The 11,289-nt window shown below is 32.2% G+C and overlaps 1 protein-coding gene across 1 annotated transcript in view; it reads right to left on the bottom strand.

Annotated features, from left to right (window-relative positions):
- Positions 1–9,102: 9,102 nt before the first annotated feature.
- The window catches only part of ACP1 (acid phosphatase 1), a 32,238-nt gene continuing 30,051 nt past the window's right edge, over positions 9,103–11,289 (bottom strand). The window contains exon 7 of the transcript XR_012473394.1: positions 9,103–10,820. The gene's annotated coding sequence lies outside the window, so the exon portion shown is untranslated. The remainder of the gene's footprint in view (positions 10,821–11,289) is intronic.

Raw genomic sequence — 11,289 nt, 5'->3', positions numbered from 1 at the left:
AGAGAATTATTAAACAACTTTTCAGACCACAATTTGAACATACTTCTTCCTAAATTCTTCTAAGTGAAAGAATGAATTTTCTTACTAAAGGTTTTTGCAAATTTCTAGTTATACTATGTCAACATGCAAAACCCAATATGACTAAAGTCAGTCAGTCAAGACTCTAGAGGAAAGAAAGCCCAGCAACTCCACACAATTCAGAGCTGAAGGAAAGCTCTTAAGTCATCAAGCTCAACTCTCTTATTTACAGATGAAGAAAAGAAGTCAGGTCACAGTGTTAGCCAATTTCAAAACTTGAGACTCACATCCAGTTCTCTTGGCTAGAGTTGAAAGCTATAACTTAAGACAAAGAGACTAAAAAAATAAAATGATAAAAGCTAGCACTTACAATTTACAAATATCATCTCATTTTATCCTCATAACAAGTCTGGGTTATATTATAATACCCCATTTAACAGAGAAGGAAACTGAAGAAGAGGGTCATTAAGTGACTTTTCCAAAATTCTATAGTAAGTTTTGAAGTTGGATGTAAACATAGGTCTTGACTCTAATCCATCACTCTTAACCACTATGCTACCTCCCTGAAATTTAAATAAAATACATCTATTCATGAGTATAAAAAAAAATCAACTACTTAAAAAAACCCAACACACACACACACACAAACACACACACACACACACACAGAAATCTTGTTTAAAATTTTACAAAAGCAACTATCTTTAATAGCTTATTTTTTATGACTTTAAAATCATATTAACCTAAGTGATTTTAAAAACATAACCAAAACAGGGGGAAAAGTAAGGCATATGAGTGTTTCTGCATTGATCTATGGTGTACATCAATGATAGTGGAATGATATTTTGAATTTATAACTTAATACTCATGTGTACACTGTACTTAAGAAAATTATTCAACTCTATACCAAGATAAGATCAAAATGGATACAGGATTTAGACATAAAAACCAATATTATCAGCAAAGTAGCAGATCAAGGAATAGTTTACCTGTCAGATCTATGAAAAGGGAAGCAGTTTATGACTAAAGAAGAGATGGAGAACATCATTAAAAACAAACTAGAAAATTTTGATTACATTAAATTAAGTTTTTGCACAGAGAAAACCACTATAACCAAGATCAAAAGAAACATAGTAAATTGGGAAACAATTTTTACAACTACTATTTCTGACAAAGGACTCATTTTTAAAATATACAGAGAACTGAGTCAATTTTTTAAAAAAACAAGCCATTCCCAGTTGACAAATGGTCAAAGGACCATTTGCAAAGGACCAAAGGCAATTTACAGATGAGGAAATCAAAGCAATCCATAGTCATATGAAAAATTGCTTTAAATCACAAATTAAAGTGTCTCTGAAGTACTACTTCACAACTCTCAGACTGGCCAATATGACCAGAAAGGACAATGATCATTGTTGGAAGGATATGGGAAATCTGGGACAATAATACATTGTTGGAAGCTTTGAGCTTCATTCAGCCTTTATGGAGAACAATTCGGAATTATACCCAAAGGGCAATAAAAATTTGCATACCTTTGATCCAGCAATACCACTATTGGGTCTATACCCTGAAGAGATCATTGAAAAACGGTAAAAACATCACTTGTACAAAAATATTCATAGCAGCCCTGTTTGTGGTGACAGAATTAGAAACTGAGTGAATGTCCATCAATTGAGGAATGACTGAACAAATTATGGTATTTTATGGATCATTATGAATCACTATTCTATATTAGAAACCAGGAAGGATGAGAATTCTGGGAAACCTGGAAGGATTTGCATGAACTGATGCTGAACGAGAGGAGATGAGCAGAATCAGAAGAACATTGTACACCCTAACAGTAACATGGGGGTAATGATCAACCTTAAGGGACTTGGCTCATTCCATCAGTGCAATATCCAGGCACAATTTGGGGGTATCTGCGACGGAGAATACCATCTATATCCAGAAAAAGAATTGTGGAATTTTAACAAAGACTTTACTTTTAATTTTAAAAAAAAGTTATCTTATTATGTAATTTTGCTATCTCTTATACTTTCTTTCTGATATGATTTCTCTCTCATCACATTCAACATAGATCAATGTATACCACAGAAACAATGTAAAGATTAACAGACTGCCTTCTGTGGGAGGTAGGGGAGGGAAGTGAGATTGGGGGAAAATTGTAAAATTCAAAATAAATTAATTTTATAAAAAGAAAAAGCAAATTATTCAGAAAAAAACATCTATACCTGAACAAATACATACAGAGGAAAGGCAAAGAAATGAAGCTTCAAGAATAAACTTTAAAAGCACTTTAAAGTGGGGAAAATATCCAAAGAATGAAAAAAAATCAACCAAGAATTTATAATTATCAATCCACAAGCCAACTTTATCATTTCTTTAAATAGCCAAAATGGTGGAGTACAGCATCTCAGCAGAACTCTCTCAAAATTTTCAAATGATTTTAAAACACCTCAAATCAAATTCTGAGTGACAACAAGGGGTTAGATGAGATATTTTTCTATCCCAGGAGCTAGACAAAAGAGATCAAGAAGAGCACTACCAGACAGCTGTAGAGAAGCAAAATTCCTTTCCAGGTAAAGACCAGAGCACATTACAGGAGAGTCATGAACACACATCTATTTGGAACCTAACATCTTTGAAGCACTGAAACTTATAGGCTACCAGAACTACAGCAACACACAAAACTTGAAACTTGAAAACTGAAAACTGAAACTGAAAGAGCAGACCCAACTTTAACAGAAAGTTAAAAAAATAGGCTGGGAAAATGAGCAAATATAAATAACATCAAAAGAACCTGACCATAAAGGATCAAGATATAAACTCAGAAGACACTGACATCAAAACAGTTACAAGCAAAAGGACAAATAAAACTTTGAAATGGATATAGTCCAAAAAGAATTCCTGGAATTGATCTAAACCATCAGTAAGTATCATCTGAAATAAGAGAAGACTTTCAGATAAGATCAGGGATGAAAGATGTCTATCGTCATCACTATTATTCAATAATGTACTAGAAATGCTAACTATAACATAAGACTTTCAAGAAAAAGAAACTGAAAGAATAGACAATGAGAAAACAAAACTATCACTCTTTGAAAATGAAATGATGGTATACTTAAGAGAACGAGAAAATAAACTAAAACACTGACTGAAATAATGGGCAAATTTAGCAATGTTGTAGCATATAAAATAAACCCAAATAAATCATCACCATTTCTATTACCAATAAAAGCCAGCAGCAAGAGATAAGAGAAATTTCATTTAAAATAACTTCAGACAATATAAAATATTTGAAAGACTATTTGCCAGGGACACTATGAACACAAACACAAAACATTTTTTCACACAAATAGGACAGGTCTAAACAACTGAAAAAGATCAAGCCAACATAATAAGAATGACAATTAAACCTAAATTTATTTATTTAATGCCATACCAATCAAACTACCAAAAAAAAGTTTATTTTACAGAGCTAGAAAAAATACTAACAAATTTTTTCCAGAAGAATAAAAGGTCAATGTGCAGTGGATAAAGCACCAGCCCTGGAGTCAGGAGTACCTGGGTTCAAATCTGGTCTCAGACACTTGATAATTACCTAGCTGTGTGGCCTTGGGCAAGCTACTTAACCCCATTTGCCTTGCAAAAAAAAAAAAAAAACCTAAAAAAAAGAAAATAAAAGATCAAGAATATCAAGGGAATCAAAAATAAATGTGAAGAAAGACAGTATCAGATTTAAATTATATTATAAAGTAGTAATCCAAAAAACAAACTGGAAGTGGCTAAAAAAAAGGCAATCAATGGAATAAATTAGGCACAATAATAAATGTCCATAATAATCTACTTTTTGATAAACCTATTCATGCTTTAAGGACAAGAACTCACTATTTGATAAGAATTGCTAGAAAAACTGGAAAATAATTTGCAGAAACTAGGTACAGATCACCATATTCTACTGTATGCCAACAAAATGGATAAATGAGTTAAACATAAATGGTGATATCATAAGCATATTAGGGAGCATGGAAAATTTTATCTGTCAGTTCTATGGATAAGTGAAAAATTTATAACCAAAAAAGAGTTCGAAAAGTTCACGAGAAGTAAAATGGATAATATTCATTACATTAAATTAAATTAAAAGATTTTGCACAACCAAAAGCACAACAGAACTTACTGCCACAGGGATGCTCCAAAAAAGCCAATGTCAAGAAGAATGCTTTAAAAAAGCAGAATTGGCCAAATGGAAAAGGAGATACAAAAGTTCCCACAAGAAAATAATACCTAGTAGGTAGCGAGGTGGTGCAATGGATAGAGTACCAACCCTGGAGTCAGAAGACCTGAGTTCATATCCAAACTTAGAAACTTAATAATTGCCTAGCTGTGTGACCTTGGGAAAATCACTTAACACCACTGCCTTAAGTAAATTTAAAAAAAGAATATCTTAAAATATAGAATGGATAAAAAGGGAAGCTGACAATTTTGTGAAAAATAAAGAAACAATAAAACAAAACCAAAAGAATACAAAAATAGAAGAAAATGTGAAATATCTCATTGGAAAAACTGATAATTTAAAAATTTAAAAATTCTTGGACTACCTAAAAGTCAAGATCCACCCCCCCCCAAAAAAACAAACCTAGACAACATCTTTCAAAAAATTATATTTCGGGAGCAAGAGGTAAAATAGAAATTGAAAGAATTCAACATCACCTCCTGAAAGAAATCCCCAAATGAAAACTATCAGGATTATTATAGCAAAATTTCAAGTCAAAGAGAAAATACTGCAAGCAATCAGGAAGAAATAATTCAGATATCATAGAGTAACAACCAGGTTAAGATAAGACTTAGCAGCTTATACATTAAAGGATCACTGGGCTTGAAATATGATAAACTAGAAGGCAAAAGAGCTTGGATTATAATCAAGAGGTAACTATCCAGCAAAACTGGGGAAAAGAAAGACATTCAGGGGAATGGACTTTCCCCTGATTAAAGATGAACTTTCGGGGGTGGGGGGATGGATATTCAATGAAACAGGAGACTTTCAAACTTTCCTGATAAAAAAGGTCAGAGCTGAACAGAAAATCTGATATTCAAATATGAAACTCAAGAGAATCATGACAATATTAAATACCTGGGAAATCTACCTACCAAGACAAAAACTAAGAACAATTAAAAATTATAAAGCACTTCTCACCCAAATAAAATCAGATCTAAATAATTGGAAAATGTCAATTGCTCATGGTTAGATCAAGCTAATATAATAAAAATAACAACCGTACCCAAATTAAATTGCTTATTTAGTGCCAAACCAATCAAACTACCAAATAATTATTTTAATGAGCTAGAAAAAAATAGCAACAATATTCAACTGGAGCAACAAAAGGTCAAGAATAGCAAGGGAACTGATGAAAAAATATCAAATATAAGGGTAGGTAGTCTAGCTCTACAGATCTAAAACTATACTATAAAGCTGCAGTCATCAAAACTGCCTTGTACTGTTTAAGAAAGAGAGTAATGGATCAGTAGATTAGGATAGGTTCAAAGGAAATAATAGTAAATGACTATAATAATCTACTGTTTGCTTTTGAGATAAAGAACTCACTTTTTAAAAAAAATTGTTGGGAAAACTGGAAAATACTATGGAAAAAACTAGGCATAGACCCACATCTCACACCCTATATAAACTCAAGATCAAAATGGGTACAGGATTTAGACATAAAGGGTGACACCATAGATAAATTAATAGACCAAGAAATACTCTTATCTATTGGGTCTATGGAAAGGGGACAAATTTATAACCAAACAAGAAATAGAGTACATTAAAAACTTACAAAATGAATGATTTTGACTATATTAAATTAAAAAGTTTTTGCACTAATAAAATCAATGCTGCCAAAATTACAAGGGAAGCAGAAAGCTGAGAAACAATCTGCACAACTAGGAGTCCTGATAAGAGTCTCGTTTCTAAAAATATATAGAGAACGGCATCAAATTTATAAGGTTACAAGTCATTACCAAATGAGAAATTGTCAAAGGATATGAATAGATAATTTCAAATGAAGAAATTAAAGCTATCTATAATCATATGAAAAAATGCTCCAAATTATTATAGATTAGAGAAATGCAAATTAAAAAAACTCTTAAGTATCACCTCACACCTATCAGATTGGCTAAGATGACAAAAAGGGAAAATGAATAATGTTAGATAGGTTGTAGGACTGCATTGCTGGTGGAGTTGTGAAATGATCCAACCATTTATTCTGGAGAGCAATCTGGAACTATGCCTAAACAGCAATAAAACTGTTCATATCCTTTGATCCAGCAATTCCAATTCTAGGCCTACATCCAGAAGAAATCATAAAAAATGAGAAAAGTTCCACATGTTCCAAATTATTCATAGCAACTCTTTCTGTAGTGGCAAAGAACTGGAAATTGAGGGGATGCCCATCAATTGGAAAATGGTTAAACAAGTTATAGAATGTGAATATTATGGAATACTATTGTTCTATAAGAAACCATAAATGGCAGACTGTAGGGAAGCATGGAATGAATTAAAGGATCTGATGCTGAGTGAAGGGAGTTGAACAAAGAGAACAAGGTACACATTAATAACAACACTGAGATGATCAACAATAATGGAAGCAGCAGTTCAGAGAGCTGGAACAACCCTATTAGACCAGCTATGGACAATGCTATCCCCATTTAGAGGAAGAAAAAACAAAACAAAACAACAAAAATAATCCTTCAGAATCTGATGAACACTACATTCTCTTTTTTAAAAAAAATCTCTTATGCATTTCTTTCCCTTAATCTTAATTGCTCATACCAAAAGTGATCTAATTTGTAAACAAGTTTAACACAAATGTGTATGTATAATTTTAACCTGTTTGCCACTGAGTGGAGAGGGGTGGGAAGGGAGGGTGGAAGGAAATTTTGTAACTTAAAAATCTACATATATGGATGAATACTGAAAAACCTTCAAAAAATGTACTTGGAAAAATAAAATATCAATTTAAAAAACTCAAGGGAAGTATGAAAAGGAAAACAGGAAAGACAAATTATAAGGGTCTTAATGATGTTGGACTACTACTATTCCTGCACGTGAAGACGATACTGATAACAACTTTCTCATTTATTAAGGCTGTTAGAAGTTACATATATAGACAAAAAAAAAGGTGGAAGTTAAATTTGAAGGGATAATATATTAAAAGGAAGAATGTATTGGGAGAAAGGAAAAGGGAGAAATAGAATGGGAGAAGTTATTTCACATCAAGAAGGTAAAAGAAAAACTTTTTTAGTGGAGTGGGGTAGAGGTGAGGAGTGAGTGAATAACGTACACACGCAATTGGGTATAGGAATCTATCTTACCCTAGAGGAAAGTAGGAGGGGAAGGGGATAGGAGAAAGAGGGAGAAGTAATAGAAGGGAGACAAAATTGTGGGAGGGAGGAGTCAGATGCAAAAAAACTTTTGAAGAGGGACAGAGTTAACAGAAAGAGAGAACAGAAAAAATGGCGGTAGGAAGAACAGGGAGGAGGGAAATACAGTTAACAATAAAGCAACTGTGGGAAAAAAAATATTGAAGTTTCTTTGATAAAGACCTCATTTCGCAAACTTAGAGAACTGAGTCATATTTTTAAAAAATGAGAGCCATTACCCAAATGATAAATGATCAAAATATATGAACAGCTTTTTTGATGAGATCATCCTTGCTATCTATTAAAATCATTTTAAAAAAATGTCCTGATTCACTATTAATAGGAGAAATGGGGCTTGGAACATTTCTGAGGTACTACTTTATATCTATTAGAGTGGTTAAGAACAGAAAGAGAAAATGACAAATGTTGGAAGGGATATAGAGAAAATGAGGCATTAATGCACTGTTGGAGAAGTAAAAGAATTCAATAGTTCTGTAGAGCAATTTGAACTAGCAATGTCACTACTAGGTCCATATTCCAGGAAAGATGAAAAACAAAAATGAAAATAGTCTATAGAAATGTCTGTGTGTGTGTGTGTGTGTATGAATATTTACAGTTCTTTTTCTGGTGGCAGAGAGCTAAAGAATGAGGGGATGATCATCGGCTGGGGAAATTGTGCCGTATCATTAAGATGAAATGCTATTCTGTTATAAGAAATGATAAACAAGATGCTCTCGGTAAAAAAAAAAAAAATATGAGCAGAGGTAACAGGAAATATACTCTTTCCAAAGTAATAGCAATGTCGTAGGGTGATCAACTGGAATGACTGTGACCCAAGAGAACTCTGAAGGACTTATGATAAAGATGATCCTTTCCAAAGATAGAGCTTATGGTGTCTGAATACAGACTGAAGCATACTTTTTTAAACTTTATTTTTCATGAGGTTTCTCTTTTTGGGGGTGGAGGAAGGGGTTGTGTTTACTTTTACAACATGACTATAGAAGCAATGTTTTTCATGACTACACATTTTTAACCTTTATCAAATAACCTGTTTTCTCAATTAGGAGACTGGGGAAGGAGGAAGGGAGGGAATTTGGAAAACAAGATTTTAAAAGGGAATGTTGAAACTTGCTTTTGCATGTAACCAGGGGGGAAAAAATATGAAAAAAAAATTGAGAAGCAGGATTCTTTAAAAAAAAATAAAAAACCTGGAGGGCTTATTTAAACTGTTACAAAAATGAAGTGGACAAAAAGAGAAGAGAGTAGATAATAATAGTAACACAATATGATGATCAACTGTGATTGACTTCACTATTTTAACAAGACAATGTTAAGAAAAAATGCTATACAACCCCAAAGAAGAAACTGATGAATTGTGAGTTTATTGTGAGATTAAATTGTGAGATTGAAGTATAATTTTTTTTGACTCTTGCTTGTTTTTTTTGAAGGGGCAACATGACTAAGACAGTATAAATTTTATGTGATTTCACATTTATAATCAAAATCACATTTCTTCTGAATGGAAGACAGAAAGAATTAAGAACTCAATTTTTAAAATAAATCTAAAAAGTAAATGTAAAAAAAGAAAATGAGAAGGGAATTTCAGGCTTTTTCAATGTATTTATCAATAATTTTTATTCTATTAAAAATATAATTTATTATATTGGATAACTGAGAGGGATATAGGAGGTATATTGGAGTAAACTATAATGATATAATAAAACAAGACTTTCATATACATTTAATGATTTTCAAAAAAGATTCTATAGTACATTTTCAGTCACTATACTTCTAATATCATGTTTCCTATGCATTTAAGAATCATATAAAAATGCCTTGATAGAGATAATGATCAGCGATGTTCTATTAATATTTAACAGAAAAACTGGAAGAGTGAAATAATTCCTTAAAAAGGGATCTCCAGATACTGGTTTGTAAATGTTTCTAAGGCTAATTATATGGATCCCAGAAACTCGACAGAGATTGTTCAAGGAGATCCACAAGTGAACAAATAATATATATTGCTATGGTAATAGATGTAGTTAGTTAGATAGATAGATAGCTGACTGAATTATTATATCAGTACTTAGAGCCTAGGTAGATACTGAAAGTGAATAATGATCTGGTGGTCAGAGTTTAGTAGAAAAAGAAGAGCAAGCTAGAATGAGAATGCATTTGGGAAATTGTGCATCACTTTCAATAATCCCAAGACCCATTTTTTTTTTTTTGGTAAATCAACATACTGTAAGTAATGCCTCATCATAACAAATCATGGAACACTACAATCTTAGGATAAAACTAAAGACTGATCAAAGTGTAGTGTAAAAAAATATAATAGTTATAAGTAAGGTTACAAAGGCAGGGTCAGATCAGACCTCAGTCTAAAGAAGAGTTAACAACTCAATGAGGAAGGGTTAGAACCCACTGAGAGAAACTGCCAGACTCATGGACAGGGCATCAATAGCACTTGCTGGTTTTATCATCCTTTTTCTCCATTGTTTTTTCCTCTTCTCACCAGATGGGTTCAGAAAATTACTTTGCTTTTTAAGGACTCAAAAAGAAAAATGTTTTAACTTCTTCATCTAAAAGTGAGAAATTTTTAGAGACTTTTTCAACTACGTAAAAGTAATTTGCTTATTTATATTTTTTACTTCCTAGTTTTTGAGACTGCTACATACATATTACAATTCATATCAACAAAATGGAACAATTTCTTAAAATCAATATTATATATTTTTTTATTTCTTCGGCAACATTAAAAACCAGATAGGAATCACACCTGTATCTTAAGATCTTTTAGTAAATTTTTCTGCTTATTTTTAAAACTTTAAATTTTGTGAACTGTTCAAATGAATTAAAAAGTACAATCCCTTCAATGTGATGTGATATATACACTGCTAAAATACTGATAAAAAAAATCTATTAATATATTCCAAATTTCTCTAGGTATTATATTTTAACCATATTGTATTTCTAGTAATTATTTCTCCTTTTGATGCCAAATGTGCAGTTTATTTCATTATCCATGTCTGTAATATAGTTGAAGCGTCACATGATGTTGAAAGCAAAATAACTTATCTCAAATTGATAATATAAAAGAGTCCAAGTGATATAAAATAAAGTGAAACGTTCTGGGCAGACTACTAGCCCTAAAGTCAAGATGACCTGAGCTCAAATCTGACCATGGACACTTGATACTTACTAGCTGCTCAAGTAACTTATCCCTGACTGCCTCACATCCAGGGCTATTTTCAGTAGTCCTGATTGATATCTGGCCACTGGACCCAGATGGCTCCAAAGGAGAAAGTAAGGCTGGTGATTTAGCACAGCAGCTCCTCACTCACATCCAATTCATGAGCACGTCAAGGCATCACTTCCCTGGTCTTCTTCAAGAACAAAGGACAAACAACAAAATTTGAGGGAGACGATGGAAGTCAAAGGGACAAATAAATTGATTTTTCTTTAAAACAAAGTCCTTATGTTAAGGGTATCCCAAAAACTTTAAGGACTTGAAACATCTGAGGACACAGTATATAAAAGAACAAAAAATTAATCAGGTCCTAAAGATTGATCACGTAACTAATTCCCTTCTATTCCTTTACCTTAACATGCACAATTATGTAAAATTCACAGCACAAATTCTTATAGCAGGGGATACATTTATTTTAATAGATAGGCAAAATATTAAAAGATGAACAGAATTTGTTTTTATTAAGTTATTGCCATCAAATAACTGCTGATGCACAAAAATACATTTTTCTTTAACTTTTCACAATGATCTCATTTATTTTCTATTTCTAGGGCATAAAAGTAAATATTTTCTTTATCTGTTAAAGATCCCAATTAGACATAAAT

This window comes from Macrotis lagotis, chromosome 1 (assembly GCF_037893015.1).
Source record: "Macrotis lagotis isolate mMagLag1 chromosome 1, bilby.v1.9.chrom.fasta, whole genome shotgun sequence".
Taxonomy (NCBI): Eukaryota; Metazoa; Chordata; class Mammalia; order Peramelemorphia; family Peramelidae; genus Macrotis; species Macrotis lagotis.
Note: the sequence above shows the minus strand (reverse complement) of the source record. Positions and strands in the feature narration are given on the sequence as shown.